Below are 17,061 nucleotides of genomic sequence, written 5' to 3' on the forward strand. Positions count from 1 at the left end.
TCTTACACTTGTTTTCAGGAAGTTCTCAAAGAGATAGAAGAGGGTGCTGATGGTGACTGCTCTCTTGGCTGGCTTTCTCCAACTGCCTTCAAAACAGTTCACACCCCAACACACTGTTCAAAGCAAAACCAAAAACAATATCTCAAAAGTCAAGCCTCCTGACTCCTATAAATCCTGACCTCACACTTCTCTGTAAACATCTTCCCCAAGTCAAAAAGCCCCTGCTGGGTATTTATCGTAAGACAGATGACTTCCAGTAAATGTTGTTTTCAAACAAGCCCTCTCAATGACCCCAGTGAAAAAAACACCCAAGGAATCCTTTTCAGTTTTCCCAAATAAAACAATGTCCATAATTCTAAAATACACCAGTCCTCAAAAAAAAATATAGAAGCACCATCATAACAGCAGCAAAAATCTGCATAGTTCCTCAGGACTAAATAGCTAACTGAATCAGATGCCATAAGGATATTAGCACCCAGAATTTACTTGTGATTTCTCACGCTCCACTGCTGTAACATAGGCCGATGCCCCATTTATACAGCTGAAGGCACAAAAGAATTTCCAGAGGATATTATTAGGCAAATTAGGTGGTAATAATATAAATCAAACACCATTTTGTACAAGACATTGGTTAGATCTCATGTGGAATGCTGTGTCCAGTTTTGGTCCCCTCACATGGTGCGTGCTATTGAGGCTTTGGAAAAGGTTCACAGGAAGGCCACAATATTGATCCCAGCTTGAAACACTTTAGCTAATAAGAATGCTGGGATTATGTTCTTTATGTAATTGAAGGTTCAAGCAATTTGAATGAGGTCTGTAAATAATGAAGGAACGAGATTGAAATAATTTGTCAATATGAATACAGCCAGCTAGGTTGGGGAGGACCAGAGGTCACATTTGTAGGTTACACACAGGTAGACATAGCATAGATGTTGGGCAGATCTTCTTTTCCCAGAGAATAGTAAACTTATAGAACAAGTTGCCTGCTCCTGTGCAGCATGCTGGTTTGCTATATGCCTCAAAAGTAGCCAGGCTAGTTGCTTGCAGGGGCAGAGATGATGTCATACAAAAGGTAAGTGCTAAGTAATATAATTCATAATCAATGTGGTCAACTGGAGTTGTGTGAATCACCAAGGTGAGTCGAAGAGGTTCTGAAGAAGGGTCACTGAACTGAAACGTTAACTCTGCTTCTCTCTCCACAGATGCTGCCAGACCTACTGAGTATTTCCAGAATTTCTTGTTTTTATACCAAAAGATACTAATTGGTTATTCATCTCATTTGTGTTTGAGATTTTGCTGTGTCCAATCTGCTGACATTTTTTTATGTAATAGCTGAGTGTACTTCAAAAGTAATTTGTTTCATGAGAAGTATTTTAAGACTTCCCAAGGATGTTATATGTCACTATAAAAATACAAGTTCTTCATTTCTGCTTTCTTCCTTTACTCCATAAGTAACCATTTAATCCTGTAGTCTTAGGAGCTGAATTTCTGCAGCAGCTCTGCCATTCTCATCTGCTATAACTTTGGCAAAGGTTATGCGAAACCACCAGAAAGCACAAAGAGTACTTACAACAGCTCTTCTGACGAAGTTACAGCAGACATATGGGAGAACCCCTGCAGAAATTCACCCCTTAATGTTTAATTACCACCTTACTGAATTCATGGTATGTTTCACCAATAGTTATTTTCCTGAACTACATATTTTCTCCTATAGGACCCCAGGGTTGTATACACTCTGATTCAACCTGGGACAGTAGTCGGGGAGGGAGTTAGAATGGCAAAGCATGGGTACAAAGTTTAACTTGGATGGCCAGTGACAATGGCTTCACCCTTTCCAATATTTCACTACAGGAAATGGTTGCACAAGCAGGCTGACAACAGACAGTGGAGCAGGCAACAAGTTGCATTTATATAGTGCTTTTAAAGCAATAAAACATCCCAAGGTGCTTCATCGGAACGCTATAAAGCAAACTTTGACACCGAGCCACATAAGGCGAAGTTAGGGCAGATGGCTGAAAGCTTGGTTTTGAAGAGGATCTTCAAAGAGGAAAGAGAGGTGGAGAGCTGGAGGGGTTTAGGGATGAAATTCCAGAGCTTAGGGCCTAGGCAGCTGAAGGCACAGTCACCAATGATTGATAAATTATCAGGGATGCTCAAGATGCCAGAATTAGAGATGCATTGATATTTTGGCAAGATGTGGAGCTGAAGGAGATACAAAGAAAGGGAGGGATGAAGCCATGGAGGGATTTGAAAACAAGGATGAAAATTTTAAAATCAAGGCACTACTTAACCATGAGCCAATGAGCCGAGAGCAGTAGTGGAGCGGCCGAGCTTGGTGTCATCAGTGTACTTGTGAACCTGATGCCAGCTCATCAAATGACTGTTGCATATAAGCTGCACGCTGATAAGAAAGAGGAAGGGGCTAAGATAGATTCTTGGGGGACTCCTGAGGTAACAGTAAAGAGGTGGGAAATTCAGCAATTGCTAAAGATTCTTTGGCTGTAACTGGATAGCCAAAAGTGGAATCAATCGAGAGCAAACCCATTCAGCTGGACATAAGAACATAATAGGAGCTGCAGTAGATCATATGGCCCCTCGAGCCTGCTCTGCCATTCAATACAATCATGGCTGCTCTTCTGCTTCAACTCCACTTTCCCACCTGCTCCCCATATCCCTTGATTCCTTGAAATCAAAAATCCATCTATCCCAGCCTTGAGTATACTCAACAAAGGAACATCCACAACCCTCTCGGGTACAGTATTCCAAAGATTCATAATCCTCTGAGTGAAAAAATTTCTCATCTCAGTCCTAAGTGATCAACCCTTTATCCTGAGGCTGTGCCCCGCGTTCTACATTCCCCAGCCTGGGGAAACAGCCTCTCAGTGCCTGCCCTGTCAAGCCCCTTCAGAATCTTTTATGTTTCACCTCTCATTCTTCTATACTCCAGAGTACATGCTCAATTTATTCAGCCTTTTGGCATAGGACAAACCTCTCATCCCAGAATCCATTCTAGTGAACCTTTGCTATATCGCCTAGAATGCAAGTATATCCTTCCTTAAATATGGAGATCAAAACTGCCCACAGTACTCCAAATGTGGTCTCACCCAAGCCCTATACAATTGTAGTAAGATTTCCTTATTCTTGTACTCCAATCCCCTTGCAATAAAGGCCAGCATGCAATTTGCCTTCCTAATTGCTTGCTGTACCTGCACTCCAACTTTGTGTTCCTTCTATGAGTCCATCCAGTCTCTCTGAGCAACTTTAAAAAAATATTCTGGTTTTCTATACTTACTACTAAAGTGAATAACTTCACACTTCCCCATATTATACTCCATCTGCCAACTTGTTGCCCACTCACTTAACCTGTCTGTATCTCTTTGCAGCCTCGGCATGTCCTCCCCACAACTTACATTCCCACCTAGCTTTATATCCGTCAGCAAACTTGGATATATTACTCTCGGTGTCTTTCTCTAAGAGATTAATATAATTTGTAAATAGAGGCCTCAATGATTCTTATGGTACCCCACCAGTTACAGTCTGCCAACTTGAAAATGCTCAGTTTATCCTTACTTTCTGTTTCCTGTCCATTAATCAACCATCCATCCATGCTAATATAATACTCCCAACATGAGCCCTTATCCTGTACATTAACGATCTGTGCAGTACCTTATCGAATGCCTTTTGAAAATCCAACTATATTAGACCAACTGGATTCCCTTTATCCACCCTACTAGTTACAATTTCAACTCTAATAAATTTGTCAAACATGATTTCCCTTTTGTGAAACCATGCTGTTCTGTCTGATCATATTATGATTTTCCAAATGCACTGTTAAGACTTCCTTAATAATAGATTCCATCATTTTCTGACAACTGATGTCAGGCTAACTGGCCTATAGTTTCCCATTTTTTCTCTCCCTCCTTTCTTGAATAGCAGTGTTACATGTGCTAACTTCCAATCTGCTGGGACCATTCTAGAATCTAGGGAATTTTGGAAAATCATAACCAGTGCATCCACTATCTCTGCAACTACCTCTTTCAGAACACTCAGATGCAAGCCATCAGGTCTTGTTTGTTTGTTTAGAGATACAGCACTGAAACAGGCCCTTCGGCCCACCGAGTCTGTGCCGACCATCAACAACCCATTTATACTAATCCTACACTAATCCCACATTCCTACCACATCCCCACCTGTCCCTATATTTCCCTACCATCTACCTATACTAGGGGCAATTTATAATGGCCAATTAACCTGCAAGTCTTTGGCATGTGGGAGGAAACCGGAGCACCCGGAGGAAACCCACGCAGACACAGGGAGAACTTGCAAACTCCACACAGGCAGTGCCCAGAATTGAACCCGGGTCGCTGGAGCTGTGAGGCTGCGGTGCTAACCACTGCGCCACTGTGCCGCCACTGTGCGGTCCTGGTGATTTATCAGCTTTTAGTCCCTTATGTTTCGCTCATGCTTTCCCTCTGCCGATATTAATTACTTCAAGTTCCACACTCTTATTAGCTGCTTGGTGTCTTTTACTGTGATGATATACACAAAATATTTGTTCAATGTCTGACATTTCCTCATTGTCTATGATCATTTCTCCTGTCTCTGTCTATAAAAGAACCAACGCTTCCTTTAGTTACTCTCCTTTTTATATACTTGTAAAAGCTCCTAAAACCTGTTTTTATATTCCTGGCTAGTTTACTCATATTCTATTTTACCCTCATCAACTTCTTGGTCACCCTTTGCTGATTTCTAACTCACCTAATCTTCAAGTTTACTATTCTCAAATTAATATTAAAGCCGCTTCTTTTAATGAAAGAAAAATATTAATCTATTAAAATAAGAGGGGAGGGGTGCCGAATTAAGGAAAGCATAGAAGTGCTGGAGAGAAAGGATGTTCCAGAACGGTAAAGGACAGAATCTATTTCGCTAGACTAAGGAACAGAAAAGGTGCAATTACATTGCTCAGTGTACTCTATAGGCCGCCAACTTGTGGGAAAGATGTAGAGGAGCAAATTTACAAGGAAATTACAGAGAGATGTAAGAATTATAGAGTACTTATAATGGGGGACTTCAATTATTCCAATATAGACTGGGATAGTAATAGTGTTAAGGACAGATAGGGCTAAGAGTATTATTGATAGCAGTATGTTTCCAATCCAATGAGAAAGGAGTCGCTGCTAGACCTGGTTCTTGGGAATGAGGTGGGCCAAGTGGATCAAGTGTCAGTAGGAGAACATTTAGGGGACAGTGATCTTTGAATTATAAGCTTTAGATTGGCTATGGAAAAGGACAAAGAACAATCCAGAGTAAAAATAATTAACTAGGGGAAAGCGAACTTCAATGGGTTAAGAATGGATCTGCGCCAGATAAATTGGAATCAAAGATTGGCAGGAAAAATGGTTCCTGAAAAATGGGCTACCTTCAAAGAAGAGCTAGGTCGGGCACTGTCAAGGTCTCGTCCCACGAAAGGGAAAGGTAGGGCAAACAAATCCAGAGATCCCTGAATGACAAAAGAGGTAGATAGTAAGATAAAGAAGAAATGTGCTTATGATAGATGTCAGGTGGATAATACAATGGAGAACCAGGCTGAATACGGAAAGTTCAGAGGGGAAGTGGACAGTGTGGAAAGAGACTGGTAGCTAACATAAAAGGGAATCCCAAAGTCTTCTCTGAGCATATAAATAGCAAAAGGGTGGCAAAAGGTCAAATGGGGCCAATTAGGGACCAAGGGTGGGATTCATGCATGGAGGCAGGAGGCATAGCTGAAGTGTTAAATGAATACTTTGCATCTGTCTTTACCAAGGAAGAAGATGCTACCCAGGTCACAGTAAGAGAGGATGTAATTGATACACTAGAAGGATTTAAAATTGGTAAATGGGAGGTATTGGACATGCTGTCTGTACTTAAAGTTGATAAAGCATCAGGACCGGTTGAGATACATGAGGTACTGAGGGAAGTGAGAGTGGAAATTGCAGAGGCACTAGCCATAATTTTCCAGTCTTCCTTAGACTCCTGGGTGCAGCCAGAAGAATAAAGAATTGCAAATGTTACCCCCAGTCTCTCCACACAACTGAAACCCTCATCCCTGGTACATTCTAGCAATTCTCCTTCAAGGTTTTGACATTCGTTCTAAAGACAAGAATTGGACTCTGGCTGAGGCATAACCAATATTGTTGAACTTCTTGTTGCCTCCCAAATCAGCAACGCTATGTATCTATTTATAAAGCCAAGGACCCTTATGCATTTTAACTAACAGATTTATCAACTTGTCTTGCTACCTTCAAATATGTCTATACGTGAACCCCCAGGTGTCTGTGTTCCTGCACCGCCTTTAAAATTGGACAATTTAGTTTATACTGCCTCTCAATTTTCCGAACAAAATCTGTTACTTCAAACTTCTCTGCATTAGATTTTATCTGCCGTATGCTTGAGCATTTCACCAGTCTGTCTACATTCTCCTAAAGTCTGCTACTATTCATCTCAGAGCTTAATTCATTTCCAAGCACGGAGTCATCTGCAAACTTAAAAATTATGCTCCCATTCCCAAGTCCAGCTCATTAATATATATCAAAAAGAGCAGTGGTCCTAATACCAAGCCCAGAGGACATCACTATTTTTTGGACTGGAGGGAAATATACAATGATTCACTCCAACTAACTGCTTTCTATCTAGCAGTCAATTTCATATCCTCATTGCCAGTTCCCCTTTAATTCTATGGACTTCAATTTTGCTATCAAGTCTTTTGTGTGGCCCTTTATAAAGCACTTTATCTGAGCCTTACGACATCACAAATTGCTTTACAAACATTGGATTGCTTCTGAAGTACATTATCTGTTATATAGCCCAAAATGTCAGCCAGTTTATCCACAAGATCCCAAAAACATCAAATGAATGAGCAGATCTATTTTAATGATGTTAGATAATGAAGGAGTGTGGGTCAGGCACCAGGAGAACTCTGCTCTTTTTTGAATTGCCCCATGAAAATTTTTGTAGAGCTTCAGTTTAACAGATCAGCCAAAAATGGCATCTCTGACAATACCGTCCTCCCCCAGTACTGCAGTGAAGTATTTGCCTGAATTCAGTCCTCAAGTCCATCGTGGGGTTTGAACCCACAACCTTCTTATTCAGAGGCAACTGAGCCAAGATAACACTTAATATATTAGTTCTGGGTAAACACTTGCTATGAGACATGCAGACAATAGTAAGATGCAGTAGGAGGGGAGAAGTACACAGTTATTACCCTAGAGTATCTGAGCCTGTCCTAGTTGACTAAACACAGGAAAATAACCAGGAAGCCAAACAGATTCCACAACTTTTCCAGGTTAAAAATACAAGAATGTAATAAGTGAATATGTAACTGGCTTCATTGTCTCACCATTTTAATACATTCTAATGTTCTAATTAAAAATTGCATCAATAGATTAGAATCAATCTGGATCTACTTACATGTTCTGCCTTTACTATAGTGTGTTGCAGTGAATTATTACATTTATCTCATTTGGTACTTAAGAGTTTAAGTGTGTCATTTATGTCCTGTTTATACTGTCAACTGCAAACCAAAGCATTTCCTATTTCCAGCACACTCTGGTTTACAATTGACAGTATAAACTCAACAGGATGACTCTGCATTAGATTCTGAGATCTAGAATTATTGGTGGTTGCAGATTTTTTCTTCAGGTGCACCAAGAATAAAGACAAAGTCACCCACTCTACTTCTCCATACAACATACATGCAAGGATATACAAGTCACTATGTAAAATGTTTTGAGAAGTTTCATCATGATAAAGCACAATACATAAGTATTGAGTGGGGCTTGAAAAAAATGTTTTATTTCCCAAGTAAAGATATTTGGTGACAAAAGTCACTTTTGTTATGACCATTAAACTCAACAATCTAATTTTATTTAGATATAGTGATCAGTTACCATTTTGCCCATTTACAGAATACTTGCTGCTATTGTTATTTTTTAACACTAATCTCCCAGCTACACCATCCGTTCCACTAACAAGGTCAGTTCAAAAGATCCAGAAGTTAAGGTTACTGTTGAATCAGGGCGGCACAGTGGCTAGCACCGCAGCCTCACAGCTCCAGGGACCCAGTTCAATGCTGGGTACTGCCTGTGCGGAGTTTGCAAGTTCTCCGTGACCGCGTGGGTTTTCGCCGGGTGCTCCAGTTTCCTCCCACTGCCAAAGACCTGCAGGTGATAGGTAAATTGGCCATTGTAAATTGCCCCTAGTGTAGGTAGGTAGTAGGGAATATGGGATTACTGTTTCTTTTTCTTTCTTTCTTTTGGGCCTCCTTATCTCGAGAGACAATGGATACGCGCCTGGAGGTGGTCAGTGGTTTGTGAAGCAGCGCCTGGAGTGGCTATAAAGGCCAATTCTGGAGTGACAGGCTCTTCCACAGGTGCTGCAGAGAAATTTGTTTGTTGGGGCTGTTGCACAGTTGGCTGTAGGGTTACTGTAGGGTTAGTATAAATGGGTGGTTGTTGGTCGGCACAGACTTGGTGGGCCGAAGGGCCTGTTTCAGTGCTGTATCTCTAAATAAAATAAAAATTAAAAAAGCCAATTGGAAAGACATGGCACTGAAATTCACGATTTTTTTCAAATGAAAATTTAAACACATACTTGAGTCAAAGTATTAGTACACCATCTATACCTTCCTACAGAGGAAAAACTAATCTCACTCATATATATGATTAAAAAAAAGTTTTGCTTAAAACACAAAACATATCCTTTCAATTATCTTTTTAAGCCAAATGAAAATATATTCTGCACCAAAAGCAGGTGTTTTTCTAACTAATGAACTGGTGTTTGGATAGAGCTATCAATGCACTTGGTATGGCTGACCTAACAGTAATTGCCTTTACTCACTTGCCCTTGCCAAATAAATAACATCTACTACCAATCAAATTCAATGCAACACCTGCATGGCTAATTTGAATATACTGTTGCAAAGAGTGAACAAAAAATAAAATTGTCATCACTTTAACTAAAGGAAATAAATTCCAAACATCCAATTTCAGGCCAGTGTCTAATATTAATATTTTTTCAAAAATGTCTGGATTCTTTTCACATCTGTGTCAATTTTATAAGTCTGTACAAGCGTACTCTCACAAACAGTGTAATGAGTAACATCACTTCACTGATTTCTCCAAGTAGTGTTGCAAAATGATGCAACAATGCTATATGGAAAATATTAGAATTCATCTGTTTTCACAAGTATATTGTGAACAGTCTTACAACTGAGCACATCATACTTCATAACATACACACAATATAACAAAGTTTAAAGATGCACATATAGTATGAAAATGATTTTTTTTCTATTTTTGTATATTATGTTTTTCTCCCTACATCTCTCAAGGCCATGCACCATTTCTGGCCAAGATGCTAGCCAAGTGATTTTCTCCCACACCACTCAAGTTGACCACGAGGAGGAGCATGAGATCGGACCAAGTGACTCACCTTCCAATTTTTCTCTCCCTGACCTCTGCTTTACCAACTTCCTTTGTTCCTGTCCCTTCAGGGATGTTGTTCTCTCTCCATCTCACCTCACCTTTCAAGCAAGAGCTAATTTTTGGAAAATTTTAAACAAGATGATAGGTTTGTACCAAAACATTATCCTGTATTTTCACTTTACATATGTTTCCAGAATTTCTTTTTTTCAGATTTTCAGTTTTTTTAAGAACATCTATGCTTATCAACTTGGTTAAGTTAATATGACTGCTTTCAGCATTTCTATTTTTAAAAATCACAACTTCCCCAAGCTTCCTTGCCTTCATACAATATTTTCTGTGTGACGTCAAAATATGTTTTAAGTAAGTTCACGATCAAAACACCACATAACAACATAAATAGGGGCTGGAGGAGGCCCCCTCCACCATTCAATAAGATCCGGTCTTCCACCTTAACTCCATCTTCCCGCATTATCCCCATATCCCTTAATTGCCTTAGTACCCAAAAATCTATCAACCTCTGTCTTAAATATATTCAATGACTGAGCCTCCACAGCTCTCTGGAGTAGAGAATTCCAAAGATTCACAACCATTTGAGTGAAGAAAATTCTCACCTCAACGACTTATTCTGAGACTGTGACTCCGCGTTCTAGATTCTCCAGCCAAGGGAAATATTTTCACAGCATCTACCCTGTCATGCCCCTTAAGAATTTTACATATTTCAATTAGATCACCTCATTCTCCTAAACTCCAGGGAAAATAGGCCTAGTCTACTCTATCCTCATAGGATAATCCCTTCATCCCAGGAACTAGTCTAGTTTGTCCTTCCTTAGCTAAGGAGACCAAAGCTGCACACAATTCTCCAGGTATAGCCTCACTAATGGCCCGCACAATTGTCGTAAAACTTCTTTACTCTCATCACATTGTAACAAAAACTAACATACCATTTTACCTTCCTAATTGCTTGCTGTATCTGCATGTTAACTTTGTAATTTATGTACATGGACAACCAAGCCTCTATGAATGCATGCATTTCCAATCTCTCGTCATTCTCAAAACATTGTTTTGTTTTCATCTTCAAATTAGGGTTTTCAGTTACTTTCAATTCACACAGAGCAAGGATGCACAAAAGTCATACAGAATTGTAGGGCTATGTCAATCAACATAAATTTCTGCTACTGACTCTTGGTTGAGAGCTCAATGGTTTGCATTATTTTAAATCATCTTCATTTCTTTGCAGCCTATTGCGGCAGAGAAATAAACTGAAAAGTTATTGTACTGTACTTATATTCCTTGATAAGTGACAATTAATTTGAGTCTATGCACCTTTTTTTTTAAGAAACATAGAACTAAACAGGTGTCAAAACATTAGAAATTTTTTGCATGTCTTCTCATTATTTAATTTTACCCTTTCCCGAGTTAGAGGCAAATGAATTAAGGATGATCATAAATGCAGTTTATGTACATTAACAGCAAAAAAACTGCATCAACGGCAACATGCAGTAACTGAACAAGCTGTAATCTCAATCCCTGTGGTCAAAAGGGCTCATACATTCCTATACCACAAAGATAGCAGATCTAGCAAATGTCTGCAACTTAACATAATCGTCTAGGTGACCACGGCAAAGTAAGCTTCAACTGGCTTATGTATGAAAAACAGACACAGCAATATAAATACAGGCACTAGCCTTGAGACGGATCATGCTTTTGTCAGAAAAATCTCTCAAAATAAATACTTAGCATGAGCTTTAAATGAATTAATATCATAGGCATCATCTTCAAGAACTATAATTTAAGGATGCAGCTTTAGCTTCAAAGAATATTTTGGACTTTTAATGTGACTGCTGACAAACAATGACTTCAGTGTAATCACAAGTTAAAAACAAAACCATCAGTAAATTAAAACACTAAACACATGGAAGAAAAATGGGGGGCTTTGTTGCCTACACACTCCCTCCTGTAGTAATTATGTTTAAATGCCATGTTATGCTTTGATTTTGCAGAAGCAAACTATTTTAAAAAAAGACAATCTATAAAATTCAATAAAGATTTGTAAGGCTATTTCTAATTTGTGTCAGTTATCATTTAGGCACGGACAGGGCACGACGACGACTATAATTCTCCCCATAAGGGAGAGTTAAAAATCCATCAGTACACAGTAATTACAAAACTGTAAAGAGCACGTCGGGCTGTGCTCTTGCAGACAGCACTGGGCCTACAAAAGGCCCAGAAAAGAGATGCTGCAATGTTTTACTTCTGTCAGCAGAGGCAGAGGCATCCAGGAATACTCGGATCTGGGACCTTACATGCAATTGGAGAGTGGGGTGGGGGGAAATGGCACATCTACAGCTGACAGGAGTCCAAAAAACATTTTAAAAACATCCTGAGAAAATGCTTTCGTCAAACGGCAAAACTTTCAAACGGCATTCTCTCTCAAATTACAACACAACCACTGGATTACAGCCTACCAGTACCCAGATGGAGAAACGTTTTGATCAAAAATACTCATCTACAAGTAACGAGACGTGCTGCTGCTTCGTCATGGTCATGGACACTTGTGATTGCCAGTCGGGCAGCATGCAGTTCGAACTGCAGTGGTCCTTTCCTCACAAACACCCGACCACCCCAACCCCGGGTGAGAGACCAGACCGTTCTGTGCAATCCCGAGCACAGACCAAGGCAGACCCAGCCTCCGAGTATCTGAGGGTGCTGACCAGGCGAAGTACAATCCCTGCGATCCATTTATTAGCGATATAAAGCAGTCCCAGAGAGAGATGGTGCTGCAAATTTCCAGCCATTTAACAATAAGTTTTATTAATAACTAATTTTTTTTGTGCACAATCCGGATTGAGTGCGAGCCCTGAAACTCGGCTCAAAGCCGGATCGAAAACGCTGCTACAGCCCGGCTGCGGGTCTCTGTTACCCCCACATCCCCCTCCCCTCGGCCCAAGAGGGAGATACCTCTGGGCCGATACCCGGGAGTCCCCGACACACTCGGGGGTTGGGGCCGTCTGCCGCACAGCGGGCCTCCCGTCACCGGCTCGCATGGGCCCGGGGGGCCCGGCCGCAGCCTCCTCATCACTGACAGCCCGGAGTTCCGGGAAGAACCGTGCCCGACTGTCGCTCCCGCAGTGACCGAGTGAGAGCCCCCACCCCCCAAATTACAAACAACGGCCGCCCCGCCGTCACTCCAGTCGCCGGGCCTACGCTTCTCACCTGTTTAGAGGCCTCCCCCTCCTCCCAGGCGCTGCGGCTCCGGCTCCCTACGCCTCAACCCCGCTCTCCGATTCCCATCTCCGGCACCGACACTCACTCCGCGTCACCGGCACCGCGCACGCACTCGCCGCTCGCGCTCCCACCACTGTCGGCGCGCGCGCGCAGTTGAGACACGGGGGCGCGCAGGGGGGATTGAGCATGATGATGATTAAGGAGATTGACAAAGTAGACTTGGAGAGGATGTTTCCTCTTGTGGGGCAATCTAGAACAAGAGCTCATAGTTTTAGGATAAGGGGTAGCAGATTTAAACAGAGATGAGGAGAAATTACTTCTCTCAAAGGGTCTGAGTCTGTGGAATTCACTACCCCAGAGTGCGGTGGATGCCGGGACATTGAGTAAATTTAAGGAGGAAATAGATTTTCAATTAGTAATGGGTTGAAGGGTTATAGAGAACGGGCAGGAAAGTGGAGTTGAGGCCGAGATGAGATCAGCCATGATCGTATTGAATGGCGGAGCAGGCTCGAGGGCTGAGTTGCCTACTACTGTTCCTAGTTCTTATGTTCTTATATAAATGCTGTGCCTACAAGAGCAGGTCAGAGGCCAGGAATGCTGCGGCGAGTAACTCACCTCCTGACTCCCAAAAGCCCATCCACTATCTGCAAGGCACAAGTCAGGAGCATGATGGAATACTCTTCATTTGCCTGGATGGGTGCAGCTCCAACAACACTCAAAAAGCTTGAAAGCATCCAGGACAAAGCAGCCCGCTTGATTGGCACCCCATTCACAAACATTCACTCCCTCCATCACCGACGCACAGTGGCAGCAGTGTGTACCATCTACAAGATGCACCTAGGCTCCTTAGACAGCAACTTCCAAACCCGCGACCTTTATCACCTGGTAGGACAGCAAATGCATGGGAACACCACCACCTGCAAGTTCCCCTCCAAGCCACACACCATCCTGACTTGGAACTGTATTGCCATTCCTTCGCTGTCACTGGGTCAAAATCCTGGAACTCCCTAACAGCACTGTGGGTGTACCTACCCCACTTGGACTGTAGCGGTTCAAGAATGGGGCTCACCACCACCTTCTCAAGGGCAATTATGGATGGGCTGTCTCCACCAGTGTTAATGCTCCAAGATGGCTTTGAATGTCTTGTTAATGGATGTGCGGCAGGTAGCTCATTCAAAATTCACAAGTCATTGTTCTGGTGGTTGATTAACCCAGACTTTTGTCTCCACCTCGATACCTTGGTATGTGAGGTATTTTGATGCAATTGCGGTGGCTATTTTAGTTGCTATCTTTTTAAAGTTTAATTCAAGTTCTTTCTCTCCTTTCTTTTTAAAGTTTAATTCAGGTTTCCAACCAACGGTTTAAAAAAATATCATTCGGCATTGCACATGTTCATGACAGTAGCAAAATGTTCCAAAGTGCTTAACGAGCGCTTTATCAATAAAAATAGTTTTGACGCCAAGCTACAGAAGGTGATATCAGGACACATGATCAAAAGCTTGGTCAAAGAGGTAGGTTTTAAGAAGCATCTTAAAGGATAAGAGAATGTCAGAAAGGTAAAGAGGTGTAGGGAGGAAATTCCTGAGCTTAAGGCCATGGCAGCCAAAAGCATGGCTGCCAATGGAAGTGCGATACATAAGTGCTATCACAGAATCACAGAATTATTGCAGTGCAGAAGGAGACCATTCGGCCCATTGCGTCCACACCAGCTCTCTGAAAGAGCAATTCACTCAGTTCCATTTCCCCGCCTTCTCCCCGTAACCCTGCATATTCTTCCTTTTCATATAACAGGAATGCTTCAATTGAACCTGCCTCCACCACACTCTCAGGCAGTGCATTCCAAACCTTAACCACTCGTTGCGTGAAAAAGTTCAACATAACTTCCTTGCTCTTGTACACTATGCCCTGATTAATAAAGTCCAGGATACTGTATGCTTTATTAACCACTCTCTCAACCTGTCCTGCCACCTTCAATGCACATATACACCCAGTTCCCTCTGCTCCTGCACCCCCTTTAGAATTGTACCTTTTTCTTTTATTTATTTTATATCACCACCAACACCACTAGTGATCAAGGCAGCACAGTCATTTTCTAACCTCCACTTCCTCAAAAGTGAGGAACTTTTGCAGATGGCAAAGCTCAGCTGGACTTGTGTTCTGGTCTATTACATGTTACGTGGGCAAATTAACATCGGAAGGTTCCGCCATTCATCCAAATCCAGCAGCATCCTGCTTCTGTGGTAAAGTTGTTTGTCACAAATTTGTGAATGTCCTTTGGGATTGAGGGCAGATGTGGAAAAGGACTTCTGGCAGTCAACCACCTTTCTAGAAGCAGACCCTCTGCACCCTTGGCTGACTTGCCATCTTTCTCCATTCCATTAACCACCCACTTTGCAGGTTGCTTTGAAAGAACTGGTTACAGCAGCTGTCCTTGCATCCATCTCAGTCTCTCATCCCTAGGAAATAGAGCCAAAGATATTCCTTTTAACCCTGAGCAGCAGTTGAGTGGTCTCCTTCCTTCAGGGCAGTGAGATTTAGGGGTCAGGTCATTGGACTCCATGGCAGATCAAAGCATGACTCCTCTGGTACAGAACCTAGCAATAGGGTAAAGGGACTGAATGCCTTTCAATCACGATTGACCAACTACACCAGAAGGACAAAATTGTTCACATCCACAAAAAGACTGTTGGAGATAACCTGTGGATCCGAAGCAGACTCTGGTGGTGAAAGTTTAGTTGCTTTGGTACCAGGATATTGGACCCTGTCTCAGACCTTTCTCCTTCACATTCAGGAGTTAAGAGTTCTTCCCTCAACAGGAAATGTGGTGCTGGGGGAAGTGCTTGGTGGAATTGCCTCTTCCTCTGGAGAAGTCAATGGTGCAATATTGGTGCCAATTGAGTTGGGGAGGGGGGGGGGGGTGTGGTTGCTGGAGTCTCAATTTCGGGTAGAAATGCGTGCTCCTCTTCCATTAGAGTACATCACTTTGTCACGCGTCTCTTTGTCATATGTCCCTTTGGCTGGCCTGTGCTTCGAGGGAGTGGTAGGTACCTCCTCCTCTTTCCAGCTGGATTAGGAGACGTGAAACTCTATTTCTCTGAAGGCCCAATCCCTCACCAACATCAATTCTTGACTCCCTCACACTGGCACTTCTGGAGTCACCAGATCTGAAGCTGACAGTCAAATGTACCTCTCAGTTAACCATCCTGGGAATCTGATTGGAGTCCATGGCTTAGAAATTCATTGATATTGTGCACGTTGTATAGGTGCAAATGGGTGCATAAGCATTCAATATGGCAAGTGGTGTGGACCTATACATTCCGTGCTGGAAGTGCACCGCTCACCGTATTGGAAAAGGCTGAAATACTGCCATCCAGGCCCTATGTCTGGAGCAGGCATTAGGATCTTTGCATATGCAAATAGTGGACCGTCGGCTGTTGCAGGACCCCTTCCCAAAACTGGGCTTCCTTGATCACAGCCAGCGCCAGGTTAGCTGCATTCAGGATAATTAATTCCAGATTTTCCTTGTTTCTTACAGAGGATTTAATTGTTCTAGCAAATGAGATGAGGGAGATCTCCTTAGGTCTGCTCTCAGGTTTACTGAAACAATGGGGTGCAGCAAATATTGGAAAGATGGGCAGGTCAGAGCACGTGCCTGTAAAGGAATCTGCCTAATTTAGAAAAATTAGAATCTTATTTCTATGATTTCTATGATTCTATTTTTTTCTTCCATTAGTTTAAATGGAAGGGAAATTGGGCAGGTTTCTTTACAATGTGTGCATTATAATTGCCCACTTTTTGATGCTTACTAGGCAGGGATAATTGCAACAAAGATGAAAAATTGAATACTTCTAAAACCATTTTCATGAATAAATGTATGAATAAAAAGCCATGCCAAAAAAACCCTAGGCACAAAAGGCTGCTAAGTAAGCTTTGTATGTTGTAGGGCTAGTGGCAGATCTTAGGTTGGGGAGATCTGTGATAGGATTTTGCTCTTTATCCTTATTAATGATCTGGATGACTGCATTAGAAGAACAGTCTACAAATTTGCTGATTCCACAAGATAGAATTTAGGATCTTCGACAAGATAAATAGTCTGCAGGTGGATCCGTACATACTAGAGAATGTGCCCATAACTTTTGTCTTTCAATGTAGACAAATACAGCATGATGCATTTGGACCATAATTCCAGGCATGTGCACACTATGGACGATTGTTTGCTTCAAGTTTCTGAGCATGAGAAAGACCTGGGGGTTTTAGTTCATGAAACATTGAACATCCATGATCAGTGTTACAAGGCTATTGCAAAGATGGATTGGTTGTATAGCTAGGATAATTAAGAATTGTACTTCTAGTTTTATATTTTCCCAGTACAATG

The 17,061-nt window shown here is 41.9% G+C and overlaps 1 protein-coding gene across 4 annotated transcripts in view; it reads right to left on the reverse strand.

The window, feature by feature from the left end:
* LOC137369917 (NEDD4-like E3 ubiquitin-protein ligase WWP1) overlaps positions 1–12,788 on the reverse strand; it is a 170,367-nt gene extending 157,579 nt beyond the window's left edge. For 3 of the 4 annotated variants that reach the window (XM_068031653.1, XM_068031651.1, XM_068031654.1), the window contains exon 1: positions 12,675–12,788. The gene's annotated coding sequence lies outside the window, so the exon portion shown is untranslated. Of the gene's footprint in view, positions 1–9,468; positions 9,574–12,674 lie in introns of all 4 variants that reach the window. The other variant, XM_068031652.1, reaches the window with a different exon arrangement.
* Between the last annotated feature and the right edge of the window lie 4,273 nt (positions 12,789–17,061).

Source organism: Heterodontus francisci, chromosome 5 (genome assembly GCF_036365525.1).
Source record: "Heterodontus francisci isolate sHetFra1 chromosome 5, sHetFra1.hap1, whole genome shotgun sequence".
In the NCBI taxonomy this organism is placed as follows: Eukaryota; Metazoa; Chordata; class Chondrichthyes; order Heterodontiformes; family Heterodontidae; genus Heterodontus; species Heterodontus francisci.